This window comes from Aythya ferina (assembly GCF_964211825.1).
Source record: "Aythya ferina genome assembly, chromosome: 6".
NCBI lineage: Eukaryota > Metazoa > Chordata > Aves > Anseriformes > Anatidae > Aythya > Aythya ferina.
This window is the reverse complement of record NC_140303.1, coordinates 37,236,417-37,264,305: the sequence shown is the minus strand read 5'-3', so window position 1 is coordinate 37,264,305 and position 27,889 is coordinate 37,236,417. Positions and strand designations below refer to the sequence as shown.

General features: G+C 38.5%; 1 long non-coding RNA gene across 1 annotated transcript; it reads right to left on the bottom strand.

Annotated features, from left to right (window-relative positions):
* Positions 1-317: 317 nt before the first annotated feature.
* LOC311438820 lies at positions 318-26,888 on the bottom strand. The gene is made up of 4 exons (XR_014694335.1): positions 26,792-26,888; positions 21,221-21,275; positions 17,286-17,412; positions 318-443 (listed from the first exon to the last, which is right to left on the bottom strand). It is a non-coding gene; the product is annotated as an uncharacterized lncRNA (long non-coding RNA).
* Between the last annotated feature and the right edge of the window lie 1,001 nt (positions 26,889-27,889).

Here is a 27,889-nt window from a genome sequence, read left to right as displayed (position 1 = left end):
TTAAAAGCATGTAGTTAGGATGGTTTTTTTTACTGCCTTGATGAATTAAAAGAGATTTATTTCACAAACAGAAGCACAGTAGGCCAGTTACCAGCTATTACCAAAAGTTGGCTCATCTAAAAGGGAAGATGTGCCTTTCCAAGGTAAACAGCTTTTTCAGTTTGCTGTAGGAGAACATTCTTCAGGAAAATGTTCAGTGTGAAGCAGTTTTATGTTTTCCTTAAGCTGTGAACCCAGGCCACGCATTTCATCTTGATTTTCATGCCTTCAGAGTTCGGTCGTGCCATCTTCACCTGCCTGCCACTTCCCAAGCCTCTTTTCTTCTCGGCATGAACAGAAGATGGCCCAGACAATAGAGAAATCATTCAAATCACCCTACATCTCCAGCACCCACTCTTCTGTGCACACGTTGGCTCTGCTATGGCTTGCACTGCTTCTGTCCCCTGCAATAAATTTTAATCAGATACTTCGTACCCAGTTGTACTCTGGTCTGAAACCATCCAAAGCACTGTAGTTGCTAAGGAAACCACTTCCCCGTTATCAGCGTGCTAGGCTCTGCTGCCTCCTTCCCAACATCTCCCTCCCTCCCATTTTCCCTCAGCTCTGAGGGGCAACTCTGGCACCAGCATATGAGCACTGAACCATTTAACCCCCTCTTGGTCTGCAACCTCACTTGGAACACAAAAGTCACTGCAAATGGAATTTGTGGTATTTAAGGTCCTTGCACCAGCCCACGACATTTAATTAGTCTCTCTTCAGCAAGGGGTGAGCAGATCCCAACGGGCTGCAAGGGTAAGGAGCAGCTCTAACACCGAAAGGAGACAAACTCAGCACTAGTGCCTTCTTGTAGGAGCTGTAAGAATAAATATATGGAGGAGAGTAGAGATAAGCTCGATGTGCAGGTGGTCAAATGTTTTTTATTATTATTTTTTTCCTAAGCACTAAAGCTCCATAACCCTTCAGTCTCCTCTGCGAAGCATTCCCTGCTCCATGCCAGCCCCACTGCAGGAAGAGTTGTTTACCTCTTTCAGAGAAATGAAGTCCCCCGAGCCATTTGACTGCAGAATTGATTTCTGACCCTTTGCTTCCTCACACTCTCCTAATGCTTAAATTATGCAGCCGACAAGCAGACCACAAGAGCGGCTCACATTCAGGGCTATGTTCTCAAAGTTGTGCATAGTGCATGCAGAGCACAGCTCCATTGCTGCAAGCACATGGGGAAAAAAAAAAAAAAAAAAAAAAAAAAAAGATCAGGGAATTCAGCTTCCCAGTGTCCTTCCTTATGTCAAGACCCAGAAGGGAAAAATGTAAACTGAACCATTAACAGAAACAGAGAGGAAAGTGCAGTAAAAAAGTCAAAAAAATTAGTGTTTAGTGTTTCCTTTCATAGTGGTTGGTAAGACAGTATTTGAATAAAACCTCATTTTATTTCATGGATTTTTAAATGAAAGTGGAATATATTCATTATGGAGTTCTGTGTATTGAAAGGGACCCTTTAACTATCCATTGTACTTACCAATGAAGGTAATTTTGGTACAGTTCAGCATTTTCAACAATCGTTACTCTTTTCCTCCCTCACTTATGCTTTTACTCACATTCATCTTTGTACAGTGGGATGCAGAAGAGAGAAAATGCAAAATTCAGAACTAAAGAGCAAGCAATCACTAATATTATACAGACTTCTCTGGGCTTTTGCTTTTCCAAACTAAACCTCATTGCCATTAGTATTGAGTGTAAGGATCCTGCTGGGTCTGTTGCGGTTGTCCTATTGACTTTCTCTGGATGAATAAGTTCCTGTCAAGAGCACCACTAAATATCCACTTTAGGAAAGCACTTTTAGCCATAAAGAGCACATTTTCCCCTTCCTTCCTAGAGCCAGAGCCAGCACTGCAAAGCAAAATGAAACTGCAGTCTTTGGAGACAGATATAATTATAAGTAAATACTTCATAGGCATTAATTAGCAACATTTTTTTTTTTAACCTGTGTTTTGTATAGGGAGTCAAATTTCCCTCTACAGAATTTGCTGGTGCTCCTGTACTTGCTACTACCACTTTATAAGTGATAATTACACCAAACACTTGTACTGCACCAGGCTTTAGATGCTTGAATAATACGAATCTAAATTATTTAGGTGTAGATTTTTCCAGTCTAAAAAACTAACAGAGTGATTCAGAATCAGCTGCAGTTCTTAGTGTTTCTTTTTGGTCAGCAACTGAATCAGGAATAGAACCATGGCAAAAATATATATATATATATATATATATATATATATATAAAGAACCCACAAAAATCCAGAATATGCATTTGGGAGTTCGGTTAATTATCTGAAAATAATTATCCAGAGACAAGTGAAGTACTAGCTCATCTGCATTCAGCATCGATGTCATAAATTGAAGGCTGAAGGAAAACCTACAGAAACAAGACAGGAGAAGAAAAAATTAAAGGTTGCCTCTTTATTGGTCTGTGGACTTCTAAAAACAGCAAAGCAAATGATCACTGAAAACATAAGCCACCAAGTCTGCATCTACCAGAAAAACTAAAAAACAGACAGTTTCTTTGTGCTGTTTATGTCCAAGCCTAAGCAGTTTTTATTGGAGGCTACTGCTCTCACTAACACAGAAAAAGTTCACGTTGTACCACAGAGAATTAAAATTATTTTTCATAAGAAATTTCAGAGGAAAAGAAATTTTGGAATTCTCAACTCACGTGCCAGCTTCTCCCTTTTCTTTAGGGGCCATGAAAGATGTATGTTCCCTTGCTTTCCTAGGTGATGTTCAGAGTTAGGGCTCCTACACCAATGCAGAACACTAATCCCACAGGTATTGCTAAATATATACAAAGGTTTTATCAAGGTGAATATTATTAATAAACCTATAATTTCTATAATAAATAGAAAGCTCAGAGACAGGTGGAAGAGAAATGGTGATTAGCTGAATAGTTTCATAGAAGTTTTGAAATGCATGCCACCAGCATCCCTTTAACAGCTAGAAGAAATGCTAGCTGGGAAAATGGACTAGTGGAAAAAAAATATGTTCTCAGACCTGCCACTTATGGCTGTGACTCAGCATCATGACTGTCTTCTGACATACAATCTGCTGCTATCATGTACTTAAAGGGTTCCTTAACATGAAGTGGCAGGACATGTGTTTTCATTCTTAAATGCCCTCAGGATTGCTTTTACCTGGGGCTCATGAATGCCTAGCTCACCTCATCTCTTAGCTGGGCAGAGGGGAATATGCTTATAACTGTCTCAAGATTTTTATCTGAAATGTAGAGTTCACTGTTTGAACATATGAATATGCAACTAAGAGGCAGAAATTGTCAGAAAATCACGCAGCTAGTCACTGGAACAAACAAGGGAAGAAAAATGTCTTAATATCAGAGTTATCTTGACATTTCCCAGCATAACCAGATCTGACTGTGGTCTGCAAGAAATCAATTCGCAGGGAAGCCACAAATACCAGCTAATGCCTTGATTCATAAACTTTTATCCATGCTGGTGTGAAAGTCCTATTAAAGTAAACAGAACCCTAGTCCCATATAGTCTAATTGTAGGACCACAGCAGACAGGAAGTCAAGCAGCCCATGTGAAAGCTCTCTGGGGGTCAAGGCAGGGGTGTGCGGTGGAAGCCAGATCCAAATGGTTTATTTCATCTAGATTCCTGTTGTCCTTATTTTACCTATTCTGGACAGGCTGAAGTCATGCGATTGCTCAATACCCTAGTTTTGTAAGGAGTATATAAATATTGATTGTTACTGGAAATGTTCCAAAAGCCTTTTAAACTAACACTTTTGTTCTGCACTCAATTATTATTCACATATTTTGGAAAGAAGAGTTCTCAGTTCCACTCGCTTGACAAATGCTTTTATTTAGTATTGTAACAATCTTATAGGACTAGGTAAATTGCTGGAAGACTTTAGATTTTTTTAACATCACAGATCACACCTTTAGATGGGCTCTTTTTGACAGAGGGGAAGAAAGTTTAGAACAGTGTACAGCATAAATAATTCCCAACTAAAGACCTAAAATCTTCTATAGATTTATTATTAAACTCTTAACCTCATCTGATTTAGGGTGTGGGGCAATTGTTCTTAGACAGTTAGGGATTTTTTTTCATAATTGAGAAAGTGTTTGTTTTAGCTGTTTTCTCAGGCTTTTATTGATGGGAGCTTTTGATACGATTTCCTTCAGTGCATGGTATGCTTCTGATGAAGAGGGTAACTTGAGGGCTATTTACTTGGTTATGGGATGCTAGCAATAAACAGGGCTACACGGGAAGTTATTCTTACAGATACTGCAAGGGAAATAGAAATAGCCATGAGGACAGACACTTATTTAGTGGAAAGATAAGTACAACTGTGCTTGCAACAATTATTTCAGAAACCTGTGAAACTAAATATGCAATGAAGAGCCAGAACTGCAGCTCATATTTCCAAGATCCCTGGTCCAAAACTTAGCAAGGTCAGAGGTGGGATTAACTTCTTCCACAGAGATAGCTTCCTCATCTACAGCTTCGTCACGAGGGGGACTAGAGGGGCAGGGTCCAACCTATTGTCCTTAATCACCAGTGATAGAACCCATTGGAATAGTGGGAATGGTGTCAAGCTAAGGCAGGGAAGGTTTAGGCTAGACAAGCAGGAAGAGGTACTTCACTAAGAGGGTGGTTGCACACTGGAACAAGCTCCCCAGGGAAGCAGTCACTGCACCAAGCCTGTTGGAATTTAAGCAGCATTTGTTCTGTGCACTTAGTCACATGGTCTAAAATTTTGGGTAGACCTGTGTGTTGCCAGGAGCTGGACCGGACATAATGTTTTCCTGTGAAGAACTGTCCAAATGTTATCAACCATACAGGCTGTGAATGCAGAGCTCTACAGCACAACTAGGCATGCAACACCTAATCATGAAAACAGTATTTCAATATATTAATAAAAAATGCTACATTTGAAGAGGTAAAGCTTATTGAAACTATAACAGGAGGAATACTTTTCCTGTCAGGTGCCCTCTACTGGTAGTCCTGTTTTAAGCCCTAATGCTAAAGCAAGAACTATTGCACTGCAAGGAGCTGCTCAGCAAGGAAAAATACAAAGTTTCCCCTTCTGCTTGGAAGCTACAGCCTTTCTTATGTTTCTTCTTACATCAGCAGTCTCTTGAACTAGTAAAAGTAAGTCCCATTTAGGTGAAGAGCCTTAATAACTGCTTTACTTACAATGTAGAAATGGCAGAGGATTTTTATGTATTTTTTTAAATACACTGAGAAGCATGCCTCCATACTGGTTGTTGCTGTGTGGAAGGAACTAACTAAACACAAACCCTTAAACCCTGTAGGCAGACTTAGCAGATTAGTCAACCACATGCTTGAGTCTATTAATATATATTTCTATTGCCATGGCAGCAGGTTAAAGTTAGAAGTAACTAGATTTGAATAATTTAAACATGCTAAAAATACCAACTTCCAGGTTTAAATGGTTCTATTTGTCACTACACTGTCACCCATAATGACAATAACCACCTATGTTAGAAAGTCTACTTAGAAAACAGGCACCGAATATGCAAGTAGTTCTTCTGTCTATTCCTACTCCAAAATTTATGTTATAAGGTTCCTCTTGCTTGGAAACTGAGAAACAAAGCTATTGAGAAACAAAAATATTGTTTCTCAACAACAGTGAACACATACAATTTGACTTTTATCATGAAGCAATAACCAAAAATCAGAAGAAGGCCAAATAGATTTAGTTTGAATCAGCTTGGCCTGGCCAAAGTTGTCTTCATGAAAATCTGAGCTCTATTTCATAAAGTTTCTCTTCCACATGCTTGTGACTACACAAACTCTACAAAGAAAAAGAAACTTTAGGTTTAGAAAAAAAAAAATATTTTTCAACATACAAGAAATCTGCCAAAAATTCAGAGAATACTGAACTGTATTGTTATATCATTTCTCTAAACACTGACTATTAATTTGGAAAAACAAACAAACAAACAAACAAACAAAAAAAAAACACACAACAGCATTTGGCCTTAGAAAGGTGGTAGAAAGTGTAGTTCACCTACATCAGTTTGCCAAAGAGAAAACCAAATAAGATACTTCTCTTGTTCCTAAGAACTCCTGAGTGCTCAAGAGCCTCCAAATTAATCCAGTGCCAATCCCAATCAATATAAACCACTCACCTAAGTAAAATCATTCAGGTGCATTAGTGCTTCCAGGACTGCCTGTTTGACAGCAGTGGGAAAGATTCATGGCTCAGTTTTAACAACAACAACAAAAGAATTTCTCTCTCCGTATCCGTATTTATCACAGACACAGATTTCAAGATCTTGGCTTGTCATATTCATTTTTTAATTAAAAACTAGCAGTGAACATGAAACATCTCCCCAATTTTATTTTTCAATATGCAAATTACAGTTCCATGCCTACAAGCAGCAGTATAAAGATGCAGCTTTGAACCATGCAGGTACAAGAAAAAGGTACAAGAAAAAGAGATAATTTTAACACCAAATGATTATGGTTACAAATTTACGTATCAGCAGCCCAGTTGATCTGGTCTAACAGACAATGGATGAGGGATTTTGAAAGAACAAAAAGGAATGCATCAAGATGTGGGAGAATGAGTGGTTAGCTCTATGAGTTAATGTAGCTTGGGAATAGACCATCTTTTCACCTTAAGGGATGAAAAAACTGCTCCTTCCCCCTTTGTATTCCAAACCTACAGAGACTAAAACATTTTCAATTTACAATAATTTCCCCTCCCAAACCATCTACTCCAACTCTTTGCTGCTGGCCAGACCATAAAGCTATGGATAAATACATATTTATTCAGTTTATAAGAATGAATCCAACTCTTTCACAATTACTTTGATTTTCTCCATGTATGCTAGTAGAATTGACTATGTGCTACTTGAATTATGTTGTCCCTCACCTCAAGTCATGTATGTGAAGGTGGATTGGTGCAAGACAGGTAATAGCTTCTGTAGAGAAAAAGCCAGCCATATTGGGAATTTTTTTTCCACCTACAACATTTTCTCTTCCATGAAACCCCAAAGAGGGCATTAGTTCAATTAGACCAAAGTGAAAGGAGTGAGAGTCTTCACTTCAGGGTCCATGTTCATTCCCAAGAAACAACAAAACAACCCCACAGTCTGTGACATGCTGGCTCAAAGAAGCCTCTCCCCCATCCATCATCTTGTGCAGCTCAGTGAGTGGAAAAGGAAAATGTTTTGTTGATTCTGTTTTACTGATAAATGAAGCAATGTTATGGCTCTGCTGAAGGAAAGATGGTGAAAGACACCCTAAGACAGGGGCTGGTAAGGATACAGATGCAACTGTATGTTGGTGACATGACAGAAAGGACCAAAAGGCCATCAAGTCACTGTGGCCTCTGACCACCACCTGCAGTGCAGTCATAGGTGGGAGGCAGCCAAACTGCAGTTCTGGTAGGCCAGAGACCCTCCTTGGGTGCAAGAGAAAAGCAGGGTGGTTTGTTCCACAGGCAGAACACAAAGTACTGAATTCTCCTAAAAACTGTGCACAACAGGAACAAGAGGCTAATTGGCAAACAGGGCTGCAGCAAGGAGCTTCTGAGAGGGATTTTGAGGAGGAAGAGAAGAGCCAGCTAAGCGTACAGAATAAGCTGATACTAATAGCTGGGTAAAACATAGATATAGGGAACAGAAGTGTTTTAAATTTGTTGCAACTGTATTTCCAGCACTGCTTCATTCACTTACCCCACTAGATTGCCACTCTAAATATCCATTAGGTTACACTGTGCTGGGAGATTCATCTCCCAGGATCATTAGGCATCTCACAGTTGAGTTTCTCAATAAAAAAAAAAGAAAGTAGTGGCATAGCTGCAGTTACTGAAATATCTGTCTCTACTGGCTGAAGGACTCCAAGGTGGGGAAGGAAGGGAAGAGGAACAGCCACAGCAAAGAGCAGTGGGTCAGGGAAGGACACAGGAAAGGGAGTGGCTTATATCAAGAGAAGCATCCAGAAAAAGGGAAGGGTGGTGTGTGTTAGCAGAGACCATTTCACTGCCCTCTTGTTTCATACTGTAGAGTTAAGAAATCTTGTTCAGCCCAGGACTAAGACTGGAAGTTCACCTCCCTCATCCCTCCTGCTGTATATTTCAGTCAGTTCTTTCCACATGTTCTCCAGATAACTGGGTATTACCTGCATAAAACCAACATACTTGCATGTTAGTTGCAGACCAAACACATGGCTTGAGCACCCTGTAAGAAGCAAAGCAAAGCCAAAACATCTCACTGTAAGGAGCCATTACATGGCGCCACACAAAGCAGGCTGTCACGCTAACTCATAGGATGATTTTTCATGCTTTTGTATATGCTGATTCATGCTAAGGACCTGTGTGAATTTTTCTTACACAACCAGTTCAACATCTAAAGTGATCCCTTTTTTTTTTAATATATTAAAGGATAGTTATGACCAAACTTCAGATGGATTTGCCTGTCAAAAGTCTTGAAGGACACTATTATTCCTGCACACCCTCAATTGGCACCCCCGGGCCTTTCAGAGAAGCAAGAAAATGAAGTGAAAAGAATTGTTGGCTGAAAATCTGAAGATGTAAACATTCACAAAACAATTGTATTCATAATTTCAAAGGAAGAAAACATAATGAGGAAAGCGTACATTAAAAAAAGAAAATGTCAGCAAATTTGGAGCCGTCATGACAGTCCCTGGGGATAAACTCAAAGAAAATACAGGAGAGCTGGTAGTTAAAGGATAGAAAGAACACAATATGAAATATTCTTGCTTCAGATAAAATAGAAGTAGAGATTCAGTATCTCTAAACAATCCAGATAATCAAGAGGGAATTGTATTTAAAGTGGAATTGCACTGAAAGTGGAAATACAATTCAGGACAAGTGTAAAAGAGTAGCGCAAGTATGTAGCCATTGAATTGAAAAGAGAGAAACAGAAAACAAGTTATAACTAGCTATTAATGTAAATAAGAAAAAGTTCTTTAAGTGCATTATCCATAGCAGAAGATAAATCAAGTTTTATTTGTTTTAGTCAAATAACAGCGAATGAAGAAAAGCTCAAGTATCTAAAGCTGTTGTGAATTCAGTTTTTACTAAAAAGGTTAATTGTTTAGGTATCTGTAACTAATTTTAACTAGGAGATAAATCTGTAGGACAGGAATAAGAAAAGGACAAGTTGAAGCATATTCAAGTTAGATGCAATCAAATTTTAGGAACTTGATACAATGCACTTTCAAGTACTCAAGGAATTAACTTAAGCCATCTAAGAACCATTAGTAATTATCTTTGAGAACTCTGAGGCCAGAGAAATCCTGTGGGACCTGGGAAGGGCAAACAGCACCAACTCAGCAGAGAAGATAGAAAGACTGCCTTCTTCTTCTTCTGATTTAAAGATCAGCCAGACCTACTGGCAAGTGTATTGGAACATTGCTTAAAACTGAGACCAAAATGTGAGGATAGACTAGATGGATTTCTTGAGAACAAATTAGGCCAGTCACCAAACACAGGCATTGCTAATAATGGAGACATGCAAAGTTGCAGGCATGCTCCAATAAGGCTTCTGATGACTAGAAAATAAGTTTTCATAAGTTTTATAAGAAAACTCAAGAATTATAGCCTAAATCAAGTTATGAAGTGTATAGACAGATGGTTTTAAAATAGACTTTAAAGCTATTTCCATTTTATCAGATTGAAGGTAAGATATTTCTAGGGATCTTCCACAGGAGGTCTTCTCTAGACTTTGTTCTGCTTTGTATTTTCATCTGGGGTTGCAGATGAGACTGTACTTCATAAGATTGAGAGATGTGTTTTAGCAAGAGATGCACATTTTCACAAATCCAATTGTCTGAGTGGTCCCACAGCAGTAAGCCGATAACAGAGCAATATTTTGCTAGAGGACAGGGAACAGTTATTTTAAGTTGGAGACATTCTGTAAAGGTTGTTTTGCTTTAAATGCTGCGTGTAGTTACTGTGCTCAGCAAGTCTAATGTTACCTCCTGCTTCTGAAAGAAACCTAGCAGCAGAGCCATGCACTGAAGTGACAATGCTGAAGACAGATAGAAGAAGATGAGGATTTATCAGCTGAGATAAGGGGCTTTGGCTTCCTCATTAGTTACAGTCACTGTGGCTGAGCACCTGCATAGCTTCTTCCTTTGGACCGGCAGGGACAAAGCTAGTTGCAAATTGCTAGGAATGCTGCATTTATCATCAGCTCCAATTCACTTCTAACCTAAGCAGTAGTAATACAGTTGTAGTTATACCCCATGTAGGAGGAAAATGTAACAGTTGTAATAAAGAAACCATTTGGATCAAACTGTTGCAGAAAGGCTGTATTTCAGATTTCTGAAAGAGAAAGTGAATCATAGAAGATTATAGTCTCCACCATACCTGAAAAAGCGGTGCAACATTCTCTGTACTGGAATATCTTTTAAGAACCATATCATAAAGGCAAGATAGTCTAGCTGAGAAGCAGGACATGTTACTTGGGTGACATTCTGATCTTGTATGACAATCTTACTCAAGACCACTTAAAGCAGAAAATATTCAGTCCCTTTTATTACCTTATCTTTATGCACTCCTCCATGAAATCCACGTACCTCTGAAATCTGAAACTTTACAAGTTTAAAAAGAAAAATCACAAGTAGCAGGAGATCAACCAGTCACATAGCAACTAAAAAAGTAAAGATGACACGGCTGTCTTTCCTCAGGAAAAAGATGCTATTATCTCAGACCTTTTGTAATAAAAAATAAAAAACACCAGTGAAGTTTGAATGGGTCCGTGTTGCATAAGATCTGCAAAAGTTTTTCCCTGCATCTGCAGTGTTCAAAACAGACTGGACACATCTTTTCCATTACAAAGGGCTCAAAGACAATACTATCCATAATATGACTTGACCCAGAAGAATACTAACTCAAGGAATGCACGTCTTAACAGTGGAACTGAAGATAAAACTTAGCATGATACAGTAAACAAATTGTTGATATAATAGTTGTGTATTTATCAAAAAAGTTGCTGAGGTTTTGCATACTGAGCTAAATTACATTCACACAGAGGTACATAAAGAACAGCATGAAAGGAGTTCATCCCCACTTGTGGTCTTCCACATGCTTTGACTCTAACATGAGGACCAGGAGGCATAAAGTAATAGCATAAACAAACAAAAAAAGAATGGATATGATGAACACTATTGCTTTTCCTCCTGTCCTCCTGGACTTCATTCTCAGCAAGACAATGGGAGTGAGAGTGCACAATATTTGGAAACAGAACAGCAGGGGAATGAACAGGTTTGTTTCTTGACTTCTCAGAGTACTTTCTGCAAGTTCTTTCTTCACATGATATCAAGGTTTTCCCAAATTTGGAAGAATAGCATGAACAATTTTTTCTTAAAAAGACTGGCAAGTTGAGAGGTTAAACTTTAGCAAGATACATTATCTAAAAATTCATTGAACCTCTGACTCTGTAGAGCAGTTAGTTATTTCCCTAAAATAAATGCTCTCCTAAAATGCTCTTCCCCTCCCCCCCAGCCACTCCCTGCACCCGTGATTGGTTACTACAACATCTTTCAATCTTAATGAGACTAAATTTCTAATGTAAAACAACTTCTAATATAAAACACGGGCAGTGTTCTCCTCTCACTTCCTCACAAATACTGCAGCTCTTATATAAGGCAGTAAGACAGGTCACCATCCTTTTTTCTTTTTTTTTTTTTTGTCCAAGTAACGAAGTATTTCAAAGCCATATCCCCCAGGTATTGCATATACAGACACACATGCATAGATCCTGCTGTGCACTGAGACTTGAAGTTACAATACAACAGTAAAGGTATATTTTTCCTTCAAAGTCCATTTGTAATCCCCCATTAACACTTACGAGAGCTGTGCAAACCCATTAAGAAAGATAAATATACTTCCCCCCTGGGCATAGCCTTGAATTACAAACCAATAAGGGCTACAGAGGTCTGACACCTAGAAGAAAACCTTGAAAATCTGTATTTCTAATGGAGATGCACCTGCTTCTCACTCAGCAGTGAGTACAGTACAGCGTTACACTCACCTCTGCTGCTATCATTACACAGATATACTCTCTCTGTGGTAAAAGATAAATGCTAATGATATTTAAAACCCATTTATAAATCAGCCCTTTTGGAATCTCCCTCCCCATCTGTATCCATTTACTTGGTTGAAGATCTGTCCACAGTACTCAGAGATCCTTCTGTTGAAAAGTCATGTAGACATTTATTCAAAGACCAGAGATCTTCAGCAGGTTTCCAAGATCACAGAATCACAGAATTGAAGAGGTTGGAAGGGACCTCGAAAGATCATCAGGTCCAACCCCCCTGCCAAAGCAGGTTCCTTAGAGCAGGCTGCCCAGGTAAGTGTCCAGACGGGCCTTAAATATCTCCAGAGAAGGGACTCCACAACCTCCCTGGGCAACCTGTCCCAGTGCTCTGTCACCCTCACCGTGAAGAAGTTCTTTCACACATTGGTGTGGAGCTTCCTGTGCTCTATCTTGTGACCATTACTCCTTGTCCTGTCCCTGCAAACCACTGAAAAGAGTGGTCTTCACCAATCTTTTATCCCACACCTCAGGTATTTATACACATTGATGAGATCCTCTCTCAGTCTTCTTTTATTCAGGCTGAACAGACCCAGGTCTCTCAGCCTTTCCTCATAAGGAAGATGCTCCAGGCCCTGTATCACCTTTGTGGCCCTCTGCTGGACTCTTTCCAGAGATCCCTGTCTTTCTTGTACCAGGGAGCCCAGAACTGGACACAGTACTCCAGGTGAGGCCTGACCAGGGCAGAGTAGAGGGGGAGAATCACCTCCTTTGACCTGCTGGCCATGCTCATTTTAACACACTCCAGGATACCATTGGCCCTCTTGGCCACCAGGGCACACCGCTGGCTAATGGTCAACCCGTCGTCCACCAGAACCCCCAGGTCCTTCTCCTCAGAGCTCCTCTCCAGCAGGTCGTCCCCCAGCCTGTACTGATATATGTAATTGTTCCTTCCCAGGTGCAGGACTCTACACTTGCTCTTGTTAAACCTCATTTGTTTTCTTCCTGCCCATCTCTCCAGCCTGTCCAGGTCTCGCTGAATGGCAGCACAGCCTTCTGGTGTGTCAGCCACTCCTCCCAGCTTTGTGTCATTGGCATATTGCTAAGGGCAGACACTATTCCCTCACCAAGGTCATCGACGAAGACGTTGAACAAGACCAGACCCAGCACTGACCCCTGGGGAACACTGCTAGTCACAGGTCTCCAGCCAGACTCTGCACCACCGATCACCACCCTCTGAGCTCGGCCAGTCAGCCGGTTCTTAACCCACCTTACTGTCCACTCCTCTATCCCACACTTTCTCAGCTTTGTTAGTAGGATGTCATGGGAGACAGTATCAAAACACTTGCTAAAGTCAAGATAGATGACATCCGCTGCTATCCCCTCATCTACACAACTGGTGATGCCATCATAGAAGGCAATGAGGTTGGCTGAGCACAACTTCCCCTTGGTGAATCCATGCTGACTACTCCTCATAACCTTCTTCTCTTCCAATTGCTGGCATCCAGAACAAGCTGTTCCAACACCTTTCCAGGGACAGAGGTGAGACTGACTGGCCTATAGTTTCCCAGATCCTCCTTCTTGCCCTTCTTAAAGACCAGAGTGACATTGGCTATCCTCCAATCTTCAGGCACCTCTCCTGTTCTCCAGGACCTTTCAAAGATGATAGAGAATGGTTTGGCGATTACCTCTGCCAACTCCCTTAGCACATGTGGATGCATCCCATTAGGACCCATAGATTTGTGTGCATTGAGCCCACTCAGATGCTCCCAAATCACCCCCTTGTCAACAAGAGGGGAGATCTCCACTTCCCAGACTCTTTCTCCTCCCTCCAGGGTTGAGGAGTCCCAGGGGGGAGTCCTTGAAGCAAAGACTGAAGCAAAGAAAGCATTCAGTATCTTCTGCATTACTTCAGTTACTTCAGTATTTGTCATTTTTAAAGTGTTTTCTTGATAAACAATACTCATAATGAAACATACTTTGGGAAACAGAAAAAAATCCACTGACAGTCACTCATCCCCCATCCACCTGCCAGGAAGGGGAACAGGAAAAGTTATTAGCTTTTCATAGCCTCAAAACCATTCTTAAAAGCATTCTTTGTGGTTGCCTCTCACCTCCAAAACTAGAGATCACTCAAGGCCAGGTTGTGATACTCCTTGTGAAAGCTCCTAAAAAGAGCTTTAAAGTCCCGTAGTGTCAAACGCCTGCTGAAGCACAAGCGTGGGCACTCAATGGGAATGACAATTTGTCCTTTAAAGGTTAAAAAATGAAAGAGCACATTGAAGTTACTTCATACAGAAGGCACATATGATTGCATTGGATTTCATATCTGTGGGAGAAATATTTATCAAAACCAGCTCCTCATATCAAAACTTGCTTTTAAGAACTTTGTGAAATAATTCTTGCTACTGTCTCCTCCTGCACAGTATCATTGCATAGACTGAAACAGAGAAAAGCAGATGTAGAATTAAAAGTAATTTGTCCTACTTAAGGATTTTTTTTTCTGAATTAACTCTCAAGAAATCCTATTTTTGTCCACCTGTTACCCATTGACTGACTTGCTCAAATATTGTCACAGTACCTTATTTCTTTACTTGAAAGAGGGTAATTTCCAACTGACATACTGCCATACTTATTTGCCTTAAGAACAGCTAAATATGCATAACTGTGTTTCCAAAATGCTGAAGACATTCTCTTGCCTATCTCCCTGCATTGAAGCTTCCCACTGTAGCATTGGAAATCTTCCTTTCCCCTCCTAATCTGTACTAATTTATAAGAAATTCTTAACACATGGGAAATTTAATTTTGAAACATCACAGTCATTTACAGGTAACTTCTGAAAGTAGCCCATTGCACAAGATATATTCATGTACAGGCAGAAGACAACTTATTAAGAAGTAACAGGTGTTAGCAGGTAGCACTGTTATACAACTACTACAAGGATGGGTGGTAAATATTTTTGCCCTTTTGATATTTAAGGATTCTTTAGGTTCATCTGAGATGTCCAGGCAGGTGGTGGCCAGAAATCTCATTTGTTCTCCACCATATACAAATCAACCCCATGGCATGTGCTCACCAGTGAGGAATATCTCACCTACAGCCTGCCTGAAAATGGATTTGGACATCCTGGCAAATTCAAAAAACCTCACAGTATAGGAATTATTACACAGTTATGCCCCATATATTTTGCACTCACTGCAAATGACTCACCATACATCTGATCAAATCCTTCTGCCCAGAACAAGCAAGTTAACTACTTCACCTTGCCATAGATACACCCCGGGTCTGCCTCCATTTAACACTTACCTGCCTTTATTTCTATAACCCCTACTAGGCTGGTGAGTCTGCCCCACATGCTCACCACCAATGGATACCAGAACTGCAATATGGGTTTGTGACAGTCCTAGATTTCATCCTAAATTAGCCCACCATACTCAGTTGGTGAAGGAAGAAGCGCTACCACAAGTAGCTAGACACAACAAGTTGAATACTGACAGGTGTTCTTCTCCACTGTAGGAAAAAAAAAAATACCATGCCTGGGGTTTCAGGCTTTCTCATCAGAATTCAACACAATACCAACACCTCTAGGTAAAACAAACATTGCACAGGAAAGCAAGAAGTGGTGAAGAAACAAATGAAGCAGTGAGTGAAACAAGTTTTTTTTTTTGTTTTGTTTTGTTTTTTTAAACACTACTTAATTCACTCTGTTTTTTGTCAAGCACTTGCCTTTCACCACTGCCCAACTCAAGATGAGTTACTGACATATGGCTTTTCTGGAGGAGGTCCAGCCATGCATGCATACAGCTGTGTGTCAAAGCACAAATGTCTCATGTTGGCTCACAGCACTGCAACTAAATACAAATGGCTTTTTTAGAGGACAATAGGAAAGAGGGAAGGGTACTGGAACCTCAGGGGAATCATTTGCAAAGAAGAAATGAAGAGTTTCCTGAAACAAATACTAGTAGCAACAGCAGACTGTCGTAGCTTATTTGCCTCTTGGCTTTGTTTGATGAACCAGAAAAGTGTACAAAACATGAGAGGAGTGCAGGACTTGCTGCAGCTTTCTAACTATCCCTTTTGCAATGGAGTTCAACTATTTGATTACTCCTGATGGTTTAAGGATGAGCTTTGTTCTAAACTATTATTCCATGGTAATGGGCTAAGTAGTTGATCTTTTTAATGAAAAAAATGATTACACAGAAAAGTTTGACACAGAACTAAAATAGTGCAGATATTAGTTGTTTTTTAAGCAGGGAAAAATGATTAGTCATTGAAAGTTCTAAGTTCTGATTTGAAATAAAAAATTCACCTTTATTGTTTTCCACAAAGGTTAGCTTTAGCTTTACAGGTGCTTTTTTTTTTTTTTTTTTTTTTTTTTTTGTAAAGAGAATTTTTCCTGAAAGGGGAAAATCAGAAATCAAAAGATTTTTCTGGAAACAAAACTTTCCTACTTTGTTGGTATTCACTCCATAAGAATTAACACACAACAATAATTAAATATGCAGACTGCCAGGTCTACATTGTCAAAAATTTAATGCAAAACTTCCACAGTATAGTTTTCATTCAGCAGCATTCAAGGCCGGTGCTCAGGCATATATGTCTGCATTCAGAAAACAGGCCACATTTCTGCGCTGACCTGTTAGCTCAGGTAATTCCACCATTCCAGGCAGACTCACACACCTTCTGTTATGTCCCAGGTAGTTATCTTAACTAAACCTGCTATTGCTTCCCGTCAATCCCCTGACAGCAGCCATTAGCACAGCTCATTGAAACGTTGCACTGAATACATGGTTTCCCTTGTGACCAGAGGTGCAAACTTAGTCTTGTATATGATGCAAAACCCATTCCACTTACCAGGTGAGCAAAAGGAGCTCAATTTTCATCTCTCATCTCTCCTGGACACTTCCACCGGTGAAATGCAAAAAGCTGCTATCTAAGAGAAATAGGCTATACCTACTGAGAACTTGTTTTTCCCATGTGTAACCATCCAGAAGAGCCAAATTATGGACAATGAGCATGACTGGATTCATAAGCTCACATTTGGAGTTCAAAAGCAAAACAGACCAAAGCAGAATGTGAGAAGAAACAAGTGGGAAAGAAAAAGAACAAAAGTTGCTGGCTATTATCTGGAAAAAGGACAAGATAGTAGGATTTTTCCTCAGATATTCATGAAGAATATGACAGCTATCGCAGCATGGAAACAACACACAGGGCAGAAGAAAAGGAAGTATTTACCTCTTCGTGTTATTTAAGAGATTCATGCTGTCCAATGCAGAGGAAACTGCACTCAAGCTCATGATGGACAGATTTCAAAGATTTCATTCAAAAATAAGGAAGCAGTATGTGCAAGCACATTCATGCTCTGGAAGACAGGAGAAGATGAACATCATGGTAAGGTAATTTCCTGACCTAAGAGCTAGAAGTTCAACATTTACTACAGGTAGCAGATACCAATAATATCATCCAAAACATAACCTCATTTCTGATGGTGGCTTGAAACACTATGATTTTTTAATATTTGTCATTAAATTCATTATCTCAGAGGAAGCAAGCTGAACAACTTTTCAAAGTTACCACACACTATAAAAACAGACAAGTGAAAACAAACTCTGCAGCCTATCAGCAGCTATAAGGAAGAAATTCTTTAATGAAACAGAGGAAAAAGAGCCAGCAGTGGGATGCACCCACTGAACTTTGCAGGAAAATAATGAAATGGATACTCACATTCATTTGTGCACAAGCACTGAAGAGTGAACATCAGCATCCTCCCAGGGAGGCAAACAGCTCCCTTTCTGTTTGTGAAGGTCTCACACAGCCAAGGATGCTAACAGGTTAAATGGTTGCATCTAGGACCCTTTCCATCTGAATAAATGTACTCTTAAGGGAAGTGTCAATATTTCATGGAGGACCAACAAGTTCAAGTGGTATTGAAATGCATCTCATATGAATCAAGTGTAATGAACTTGGCTAATGGGTTTGTAAGCATTTGAAATTGTGCTCATTGTTGTTATTGTTAAGCTTGGATGCAAGAAGAGCAATCAAACTGCTTTATCTGGAGGAATATGGGGACAAGTGTATCCAAGGCACTTAATGAATGCTGGCAAAACATCTTTGTTCCCAAATGACTTGAATTCATTTCTCGCATACATATGGATTTTCAAAGCGTTTCACCTTGAAGTGGAAAGCTGCAAGCCGAGGAGTCATGAACTACTATTTGTATTGAAAATACCTTGAAACAGGGCCTAGGGGGCTGAAGAGAAACTGTCCACCACAACACAGTTTCTAAACTTGGTGCTTAAGGTTTCAGAACAGCAGAGACCACACACCTTTTACAGACAAATAGGACTGCTGAGATTACTTGTTTCTGCAGCTTCAGAGACACTGCCTAATAGCTGTCAGTGTAGGTGAAAATGCCTTCCGGGGATGAGAAATCACTTCTGTGGAAGTGCTTTTCCTCCTATTTCTGGCACCTCTGATGCAAGACCCATGTGGCCTGAGTGCTGGCTTAAGGAAACATCCCCAAAGTGAACACTTTCCACATTTGTTGTTTCCTTTTTTTTTTTTTTTAAACCAGTGCTCACTAAATTGTGACTAATGACTCCAATACACTACTGCAGATCTTAAGACATGAACAAAATAAAAAAAATCACTTTACTTGGCTAGCCAATATATTTCAGACCCCTGCATAATCAGTACTCTACTTGGCTGTTGCCCAGGAGCCCTCTCAGGAAAGCTATAGATTTCTGAATTCTCCTCCATAACCACTAGATAAAATGGGAAGTTTCAAACCTAGAAACAGAATGTTGATTTTATGATTTATTTTTTCAAAGCAGTTACCCCCTACCTTTGAACAGAAAATATGCCAGTAAAAATAGATTGAAATGAAGGCTAATATTGTTTAAGCATTCAGGAACCCTGAAAAAAAAAATCATGGAGAAAAAGCATAAAACATAGTAAAAGGAGAAAGGTAACAAGTCACTTTTATATTCTTCCTCACATATGGGTAGAAATTGTCATGTACTTAAATCAGTGGCACATATAACCATGTATTCAGCTACAGTTCTTAGTTGCAGGTCTCCAAGTCACACTTAGAGAATGTGAATTACTCTCTGTGTTCCAAAGACAATAGATTCTCTCCTGTATATCTTGGAAGGGGAAATTTTCATATTATATTTAGAGTTGGTACCATACAGTGAGGATTATCCACTCCTTTGATATAATACTCACCACATTGTCACTGACCACTGATGCCTGAATAAAGTTGTTGAACTGCTGTTTTTTTTTTTTTTTTTTTTTTTTTTTTATATTATAGAAGTTAAAGGGCCATCAACCATCATAAAATTTTGTGAAAATATTTAAAGAAATTAAGGAAATATGAGTTATGCACTCTGACATGAACATAATTTATATTTGGCAATAAGTTAATAGGTGGCTTTGGAATCTACTATTAATAGAAGTCTACTATTGCCTATTTCTTGAAACTCATTTTAGACAAATATATGCCACAATTCACTCGCATATGGAGCTTCAACACTGCATGTTAAAGGTTCTTCAACAGCATCTCTTCAGGTCTTGCTTTGTGATGTTTGACATTAACATAGATCTCAATGTGACATATATCTTAGCTGTTCATGCAATTTTACACACACCTAGATTGCTGTGTTGTGTTATAGCTTGTGTATTCTCTCATTTAGAGGTTATGAGATGTAAACATTCCCTGTGGCTAAGTGCTTGTAATTAAATACAGTGCTGAAGAAGAAGCTAATTAAAAAAATGTTTTGATGATAGCTGTGTAATACCTAATAACCTTCATAGTGAAACAGCTGTGAAGAAAATACTAAATTTGTTAACATTTTCCGGCAGTGCTCCATGAATATCATGTTTACATGACTGCCAGCACTAAGGACCAGATGTGACAGGCATTAGCTCAGGGGCTTTTGGGGAAATCATAAAAGCTTGGGTAGATTTGGGCCAGTCACTGGGGCTAAGTGTCACCCAGGACCCCATTTCAAATGCACATACCCCCTTATGGGGCACTTGGGCTCAGATATCTTAACTTGGACACCAAAGCTACATACAAGGAGATATTCAGACAAAAGCTGTTTATTACCTTCTTGTGAGAAGCTTGCATCTCAGGATATGTGTTTTGGGTCAGCACATGTATTGTCTCCCCCTTCCCTACAGGCAACCTCAAAGCAAGATCTGGGATTTCTGGTTTCAACTCTTGGACCAGAAAAGAAAAGGTAGCATTTACAGCATATAAGTATAGTGACCATACCTCATGTACCCAAAACCTAGCTATTTTCTTTTGTATCAAATCAGCCCCCAACAGTTACTGGGACTCTACAGCTTACCAAAGTCATGAATGGGCTCATAATAAAAATCACATTTTTCCATGCTTCAAAAGTGCAATCAGTTTTCCAAACCACAGAAGTCAAACAGATCACTATAAGGGACAGACTGTAAACAAATTTCAACTTCATATGCACATGGAAAATGGGGACAATGCAAAATCAATAGCAATATACTTACTAATATGAGTCTTAGCCACAGGCTGCAGTGTGGAATGCAATATACATAAGATAAACACTTTCAATGCAACACAGTTCAATAAAATGATAGATATTCCAAAAATAAAGTGTCCCCAAAGAAACGGAAAACATAATATCTGCCCTAAGAAAAGAAAATACTTGTAGTCTCAGTAATCAGTATACAATGATTTATGCCTTCAAGGCTAGCTTTGTAACAAAAAAGTGTTTCTGAAAAAAAAAAAAAAAAAAGTAAAGTTTTTTGTATACCAAAGTCCCTCAGATAGGCCAGGCACCCCTGACCTGCTTGCCAGAGGTAATGACCAGCAGTACTTGCAGGGAGACATTTTCCTCCTGGATGGGGGCTGCATTTGGGGCTGTATTAGCCAGAAAGTTCAGTAACCTCCTATGACCATGGGAGGGGAATGCATGGGGAGGAAGACTCTAAATAGAGTCCAAGCTTCCACTTCACTGCAATGAACTTTCAAAGTGGGATAACATCATCCTCATAGCACAGGGCTTTCCGAAATTAAACAATGTAGGTGTAAAATAAAATAATTAAAATAAAATAATTAAGCTTTTAAATGGAATTTTGATTTCCAAAAACTTCAGAAAGGTTATTATTCTTCCTGTATTTCTTACCTCTCATCACTGTGGGATGAATTTCTTGCAGCATTGACAAGGTTTCATCTGATTGCTGCGTGAAAAGACAACAAATCAGTCCTCACTATCCTGTTTAACAATCATCTGATTTTTAAAGTAATTCCATATTGCATGTGATTTGCAGGAGAGAATCAGTTTGATGGCTGTCTCACAATACATCAAATGATTCAAAACTTACCTTCAAAACAGCTAGTGGGACTTGTTACACCAGAACAGACCAACTACTTTTTTTTTTTATACATATTCATATCCAAAGCCAATCTTTATTATTTGCCTGTTGGAAGGAGCCAGAAGTTAGGACAGTGGCAAAATAAGGAAACATTGATTTTTTTCTTAATACAGAGACACCTGCACACATCAAAATTTAGTCCAGTTAAATGCGGGTGCTAAGGATGTGGTTTAGTTTCTCCTTTTTTTCCATCTTTCCGGGTTACTTGCTTTAATTCTGTCTCCACAGTGACTTTCACAATCTAATGACACCTTGCAGATCCAACTCAAGAACTAAAATAGAACATAACCAAGCTTCCTTGAGCACCGTCTTATAGTGCTCAAAACTACAATTTCCCAATAAAAATAGGGAAAACTGTTTCTTCATGTGATTGCTTCTGAAGAATTTAAATTCATGTGGCTGTAAGATTTCTATTACCAAAGAACATATTTTTAGATGGCAAAAGTTTCTTGAACTTGAATGAGTGAGTACTATTTTTCATTATGTTAATTTAAGTGGTAAAAGGGTTTCCTGACTGACACTAATTGATGGTCCCCTCCTGGGGCTTAATTGACTTGAGTTTGTCTCTGTAAACCTGCACTGTTAATCAGCTCCTTACCCACTCTGAAAAATGTTTGCTGCTGAAATGTCAGTGGGGGTTACAGACAGACAACATTGATTGTAAGTAAGGGTACTTTTGAACACTCCAGTTGTGGTATTTCATTAAATTAATGTTTGCCTAAGCTTGCTCTAAAGAAGAAAGAGAGAGTTTTGGATTCATTTACTGTTGGAATTTTGTTGTTTTGTAAGCATTTCATTTAGGTAAGTGTTTCCTTTTATCTATTGCAAATCAGTAGGTTTAGATGACTAGATGTTAAATACTGTTTGAAAACATACAGAATTAGCTAAGATATAAAGCCATCTTGTTCCTCAAAGGAAAAGTCATCCTTTTGACTGCTACTTCCACAATATTAATGCAGTGATTCTATATTCTGAAGATGAGGGGAAAATTGTCCAATCTCTAACAAGACAATATCCTTTCTTCCACAACAGAACCAGTATTGAATATTTCCTGAAGCTTTAGTCTGCATCAAAAATGGTTATTAAGAATCTTCATATAAATCATTGTGACATTATGCAAGTTACGTTTCTCCCAAGTCCTAGAGACATTTCTTTGAAGAGTGTTTGTTTTAGGACTCCATAATCCTCTGACAACACTTCCACCTTCATGATTCATACCGAATTACCACAATCCTGTGACAGTGTTTGCAGGGACAATATCCAACAATAAAGACATCATAAAAGATATAAAATAACTTGAAATAGGCATTAAAATGTTCATGTATTTGTGTCAACTCTTGAACTAGACCCAGTATTGAATTGCCCTGGCACCTCTGCCCTTTGATTTAAGTACTTGGCATTTTGATTTAGAAAGTCACTTTAAAAAACACTTCCTATAGTCATAGCCCTTTCCCCAGCTACCAGTAATACTTCCACTTTCTCATTTTAAAAGACACCCTATACTCATATCAGTTCACCAATTTCTTAGGAAATCCTGTGCAATCACACTATAAGCCATTACTTAATAGTAGGACTACTATTATTATAAACATCCAAGATGGGCAATAGTCACTGAAGATTTGTTTCCTTTCCATAGTGCATATAAATGAACTGACCTAATATCTTTGTTTCTTAATGAAAAACAGTAAGTAGCAAAGTATCACTTTGTTTTTGATTTTATTTGCTGATCACAGTATTTTTCCACTATCAGTTTAAAAAAAATGGTTAAGAACAGTTTTAAAGAACAGAATAGTGATTTATGAAGCATAACCAATTATTTTACTGCCCATTGCAAATAACTGAGATGCTTGGTAGAAATAAGAATTGCTGAGCAATGACATTGTAGGTGACATATGCAGGCAGAGAAACTACAAGTTAGGAGGACTATTTCTTTTCGGAGTTCAATTCCCAAACACTGTTTGGGAAAATAAGGTTATTTATAGTTGTTTTGCTTTAAGTTATGCAAAACTAATCCACAAGATATCTTCAGGATGTGACTTCTCCTCTTGCCCTTAGTTATTGGCCAGGCTCCCAGCTTTTGGTCCATCAATGTAGAATTGCTGTCCTGCAGCCCTGACAAAAGTAATCCTGCTCTACTGATATATGCTCATAGTTCTGAGCATTTTACTGACCTTCTATGCTGACTACATTGTTCCTCTTTGCATTCCTCTACTCACTACCTTTTATAAACCCATCAAATGTAAGTTGCATTCATCAGAACAACATCCACTTTAATATCCCTCCTGGTATATCAAGAGCTCAGCCTTTTCCCATTCAACATTAGTTTCCACCATCCAGCGTTATTTAAACTATTTAACCACCTAAGGTTGTTAAAACTATTACCCTAATGCTATATTTTATTCCTGGAAGAACACTTTAGAAATACATTTAAAGATACTTCATTATTCCTCTCCTCAAAACTCTTCATAACTCATCTACTGTGAAGTACTTTGGAACTGCAACTGAATGTTGGAGGGAGTTTTGCCTTGTGTTTGTACACAGCTTGCTGTATAGTCATGGAAACTATGTACAAATTGATAATAAAGTGGTATTTGGTAAGTTCACAAAATGCTGAACCATCTCCAATTTTAATAATAGACACCTTAGTGGAAAACAGTAGTAAACATGCCTAAGTCTATTTTTATATAGATGTATATGAATTACTGGGATAAAAAAAAATAAAAATGCATAGCAGTTTAACTACTATATAAGCTGAAAAAAAAAAAACGGATGTCCTAAAAACAGCAATATGTATGGCATTTAAATTGTTAAATGTTTTTGACAGGGAACGTTAAATACATGAAGATATGCATACAATGTACACTGAGTTATTTTAATTCAAGTTTGTTTCCTAAGAAGTCAGAACTAGCAGGGAGCTTTGAATTCACTAGTCATAACGGGCTGACCCAATTTATACAAGCACACTTCAAGTCTCCAGAACCGTTTTTCACATCATTCATTGAACAACATCTTTTTCTATTTGATGGCTGTATTGTTTAACCAGTCTTATGTCAAAAGGCAAAATATACTGTCAGGATATTTTCTTAAAGTTAAACTGAGGGAAGGAAAGATAGAAAAGATAAAGAGGGGCTCATGAAAACTTTATTATGAACTACTCCACAGTATATAAAGCTCTCACAGATGAAAGAAAACACTTCACTCGTCAGAGAGAAGCAACAATACATTTATTGATATAATGTAGTGATCTAACAAAGCTTAATCATAAATAAGACAGCAACTTAACAAGATTGAAGATGACAAGGTACACTTGATTTTTCACTGCACAGAGGACAGGGTAGGTCAGAAGTGTCAATGAGACTCTCTGTCTGAGTCACAAGATTCAGAGTAAACCCCCTTGCTTTTTTTAAATTCATTGAACCAAAGAAGTAAGGCTAAGTGCAGCCAAATCTCCTCTTAGTCCTAGACTTGGTCAATATTTTTTGTCTAAAGATTTCTATGTGCACAAGTGATCTGAAGATGTAATCTTAGTGATGCGTACAGAGCTTAGCCAGCTGTTAATCACTTTCCCAGGATCTGTTGCAGCAAGGAATCTCCCATAAGGAGTAAGGAATCTCTGCAGCTGGCATGACCTAGAAAGATGGCCCTACTCAATGTGTTCAGATAGGTGAACAGCTACCAAAGCATTTTCTTATTTCTTCATTTTTGCTTTTCTTGCCCACTTGATACTCTGTTCAGTGTCCTTTCTTTCCCCTCTTGCATGAGACAAAATACATAAAATACATAATATGCCCTTCACTGTTGCATCAAATCAATTTTGTTAATGTTGAATAACAAACCACTGAGAAATAATTATACTGTTCTTAAATACAAGAACAGTAGTTATAAAGCAAATTACAGTCTGGATAAAGAATGAGTCATGTGCTTACCCTAGCAAGGTAGAGTCATATGGTGAAAGCTGCCATAAGGATTTCTGCTTTATGAAAAGTTGCTGATGTATAACCCTGTCTTTGAAAGCTGCCATGCGAAAGAATTTATAACTATTGTAAGAAACCTAGCATGTGTAATGAAGTGCATGGTGGTGAGATATTAATAGTTGTGACATAATGGAATTGTTTGCTAATTTACATGCCATGAACCACACTATCAGGCTCTAGGGATCTTTTTATGCTAATGTCATTTAGCATAAGTCAAAATGCAATTCCAAATTAAAAAATACAGACACAGCTCAAAACAGTTAACTGTCTGTAATAAACACATCAAGAATTTAACTAGAAGTGACAAAAAGTAGCAAAAAATAAGTCCTTAAGAAAACCCTGGTTGGTTATTAGGTTATTTTATACAGCTCCACAACTGACCCCATGCATTTGTATATTCAATACCATATGGTTATCATGCAGTAGTACAACCTTCAAACGTTTATACCAGCTATTATTGATACAGAATGAATTTCAGTTTCCAAAGACTTGGGTCATCAAAAATAGAAGGTTCAGATTTTAAGCAAGTCATTTCACCATGTAGTTTTAATATTAGCTACATGTTTAATTAAGCAAATGAAAACTTGCATTACCATTGGCTAACTGCTTTTCTAGACATACTAGTTTCTACTAGAAGAGTTAGAGTTTATTGGCTGGCTGGCCTAATTAACTTGCTCTTTCTGCTCAGGTACTGTAGTTGTCACAACTTAGTTAATTGGCACATGCAAACAGTCATGTTCTAAGTTGGCATCTTCTAAATTACAGAGTGTTAACTGACTATCAAAACTTTTTCAGGATGAACACTTGTATCCCGAAGTTACTAGTGAAACATCTAGTGGCAGGTAATTGTAGCCTTGTGGGGGGCTTTCAAGCCTATCTTGACATAATCAATAAATTGTTCTCTATGGAGAACATGTAGGGTACTGGAAATAAGCACTTGTCAGGTCCATGCTTTCTTTTCCACTTGCTATGCTGCATACATTTTCACAAGGACTTATTGCCCCTGAAGTTTTGCTAACAAGCAGCAAATAAACTCTTACCAATCGGCTTGTGCTACCAGAACACAAAGGGAACTTTGCTCTCCTGGAAACAAAATGCTTCTATTAGTTAGACTGATTAAGACAGTCAAGGCATGGTTTTCCTTTCTCAGTTTCACAGGTTCTTAGGTTGTTCCCACAAAAGAAAAATCTAAAAATTTACCTTTACTATTTTATTAGAGAAAGTAAAACTAGATAACACTAGTCATTATAAACTGCTTGACGCTTCAGAGGTAACACCTGCCTTCCCGTGCACCTTTGTAGAGAAGTAATCTGTAGGTTTTCAATGATACTGAAGAGAAACGCTTACCTGCTTTCAGGCCTCCTTCCCTAGTTTTGTCTGCATTTACACACAGGTAAAGGAACTTCAACACATATCGCATAGTTACTTGTGCAAAAGAAATCCCTTGAATTAGAAAAAATAATAAAATCAGAAGAGAAAGATAACTGAGGTCTCTGAGATGAGCTTGCCATGTACTATATCTGTGAAGTCTAGCAGGAAAAACAACATTCAGGGACATTCTCGCTAAGCAAGAATGTTTCACCACATTACTGTATTATGTTTCCACTTTTAAAATATGAGCAGCAGCTCAAAATCCCGTATATTTTGCTTTTTTCTTATACTTAAAGAAGTGACAGATGTAGTCAATTGTGGTTTTTGATATTAGGAGTTGTCCATGTAAAGTGCTGCCAAGGAAGATTCACAATCAAGAAATAAACCCACAAATACATGGTTGCTTGGTTTTGGTAGACAGAGGCCCTTTAAGTCTAGGAAAAGCATGAAATAGAACTACAACTAATTATGTACTGATAAAAGAATTTCCTTTGGCTTTGTTTCAATCTTGAGGGTGAGTGTTTTCAGAAATAGTAGCTTCTGAATCTATTTTAAGTTTTGACCAGTGTGGACAGTTATAGTAATTAAATCTAGAATACAAAAATGCATGGAAAAGAAAGGCAGCATGCATTTCTGACAGAGCTGTTTCACAACTGAATATTCTGGCCCAACTCTTCCCATCAGACATATTCAGTGCCTTCTTTATTCCAGTTATAATATTTGGGTTGCTACATAGTCAGCAAGACTAACAAGATAAATCAGTCAACAATTAATTTCACAGGAGAAAGAAGTTTCTGTATTAGTGATCTGTACCAGTCTAGAACATACAAAAGAAGTATATAGAGATTGGTTCAGGGGGTGAATAGGTAAACTGAGGGGTGAATCAAGCATTTCAGGGGATGCACAAGCTGAGGTCAACCCCAGGTCCTCAAGAAGCCACATCCTGGTAAAAACGAGTACAATTATTTTGCTAAGTGGACATGATTAGAAAGCCAGGTTTGTTATCAGTCAGTTAAAAACCAAGACTGAAAGAATTGCCTCTTGCAACCAAGAAGTATATATAATGATATTTTG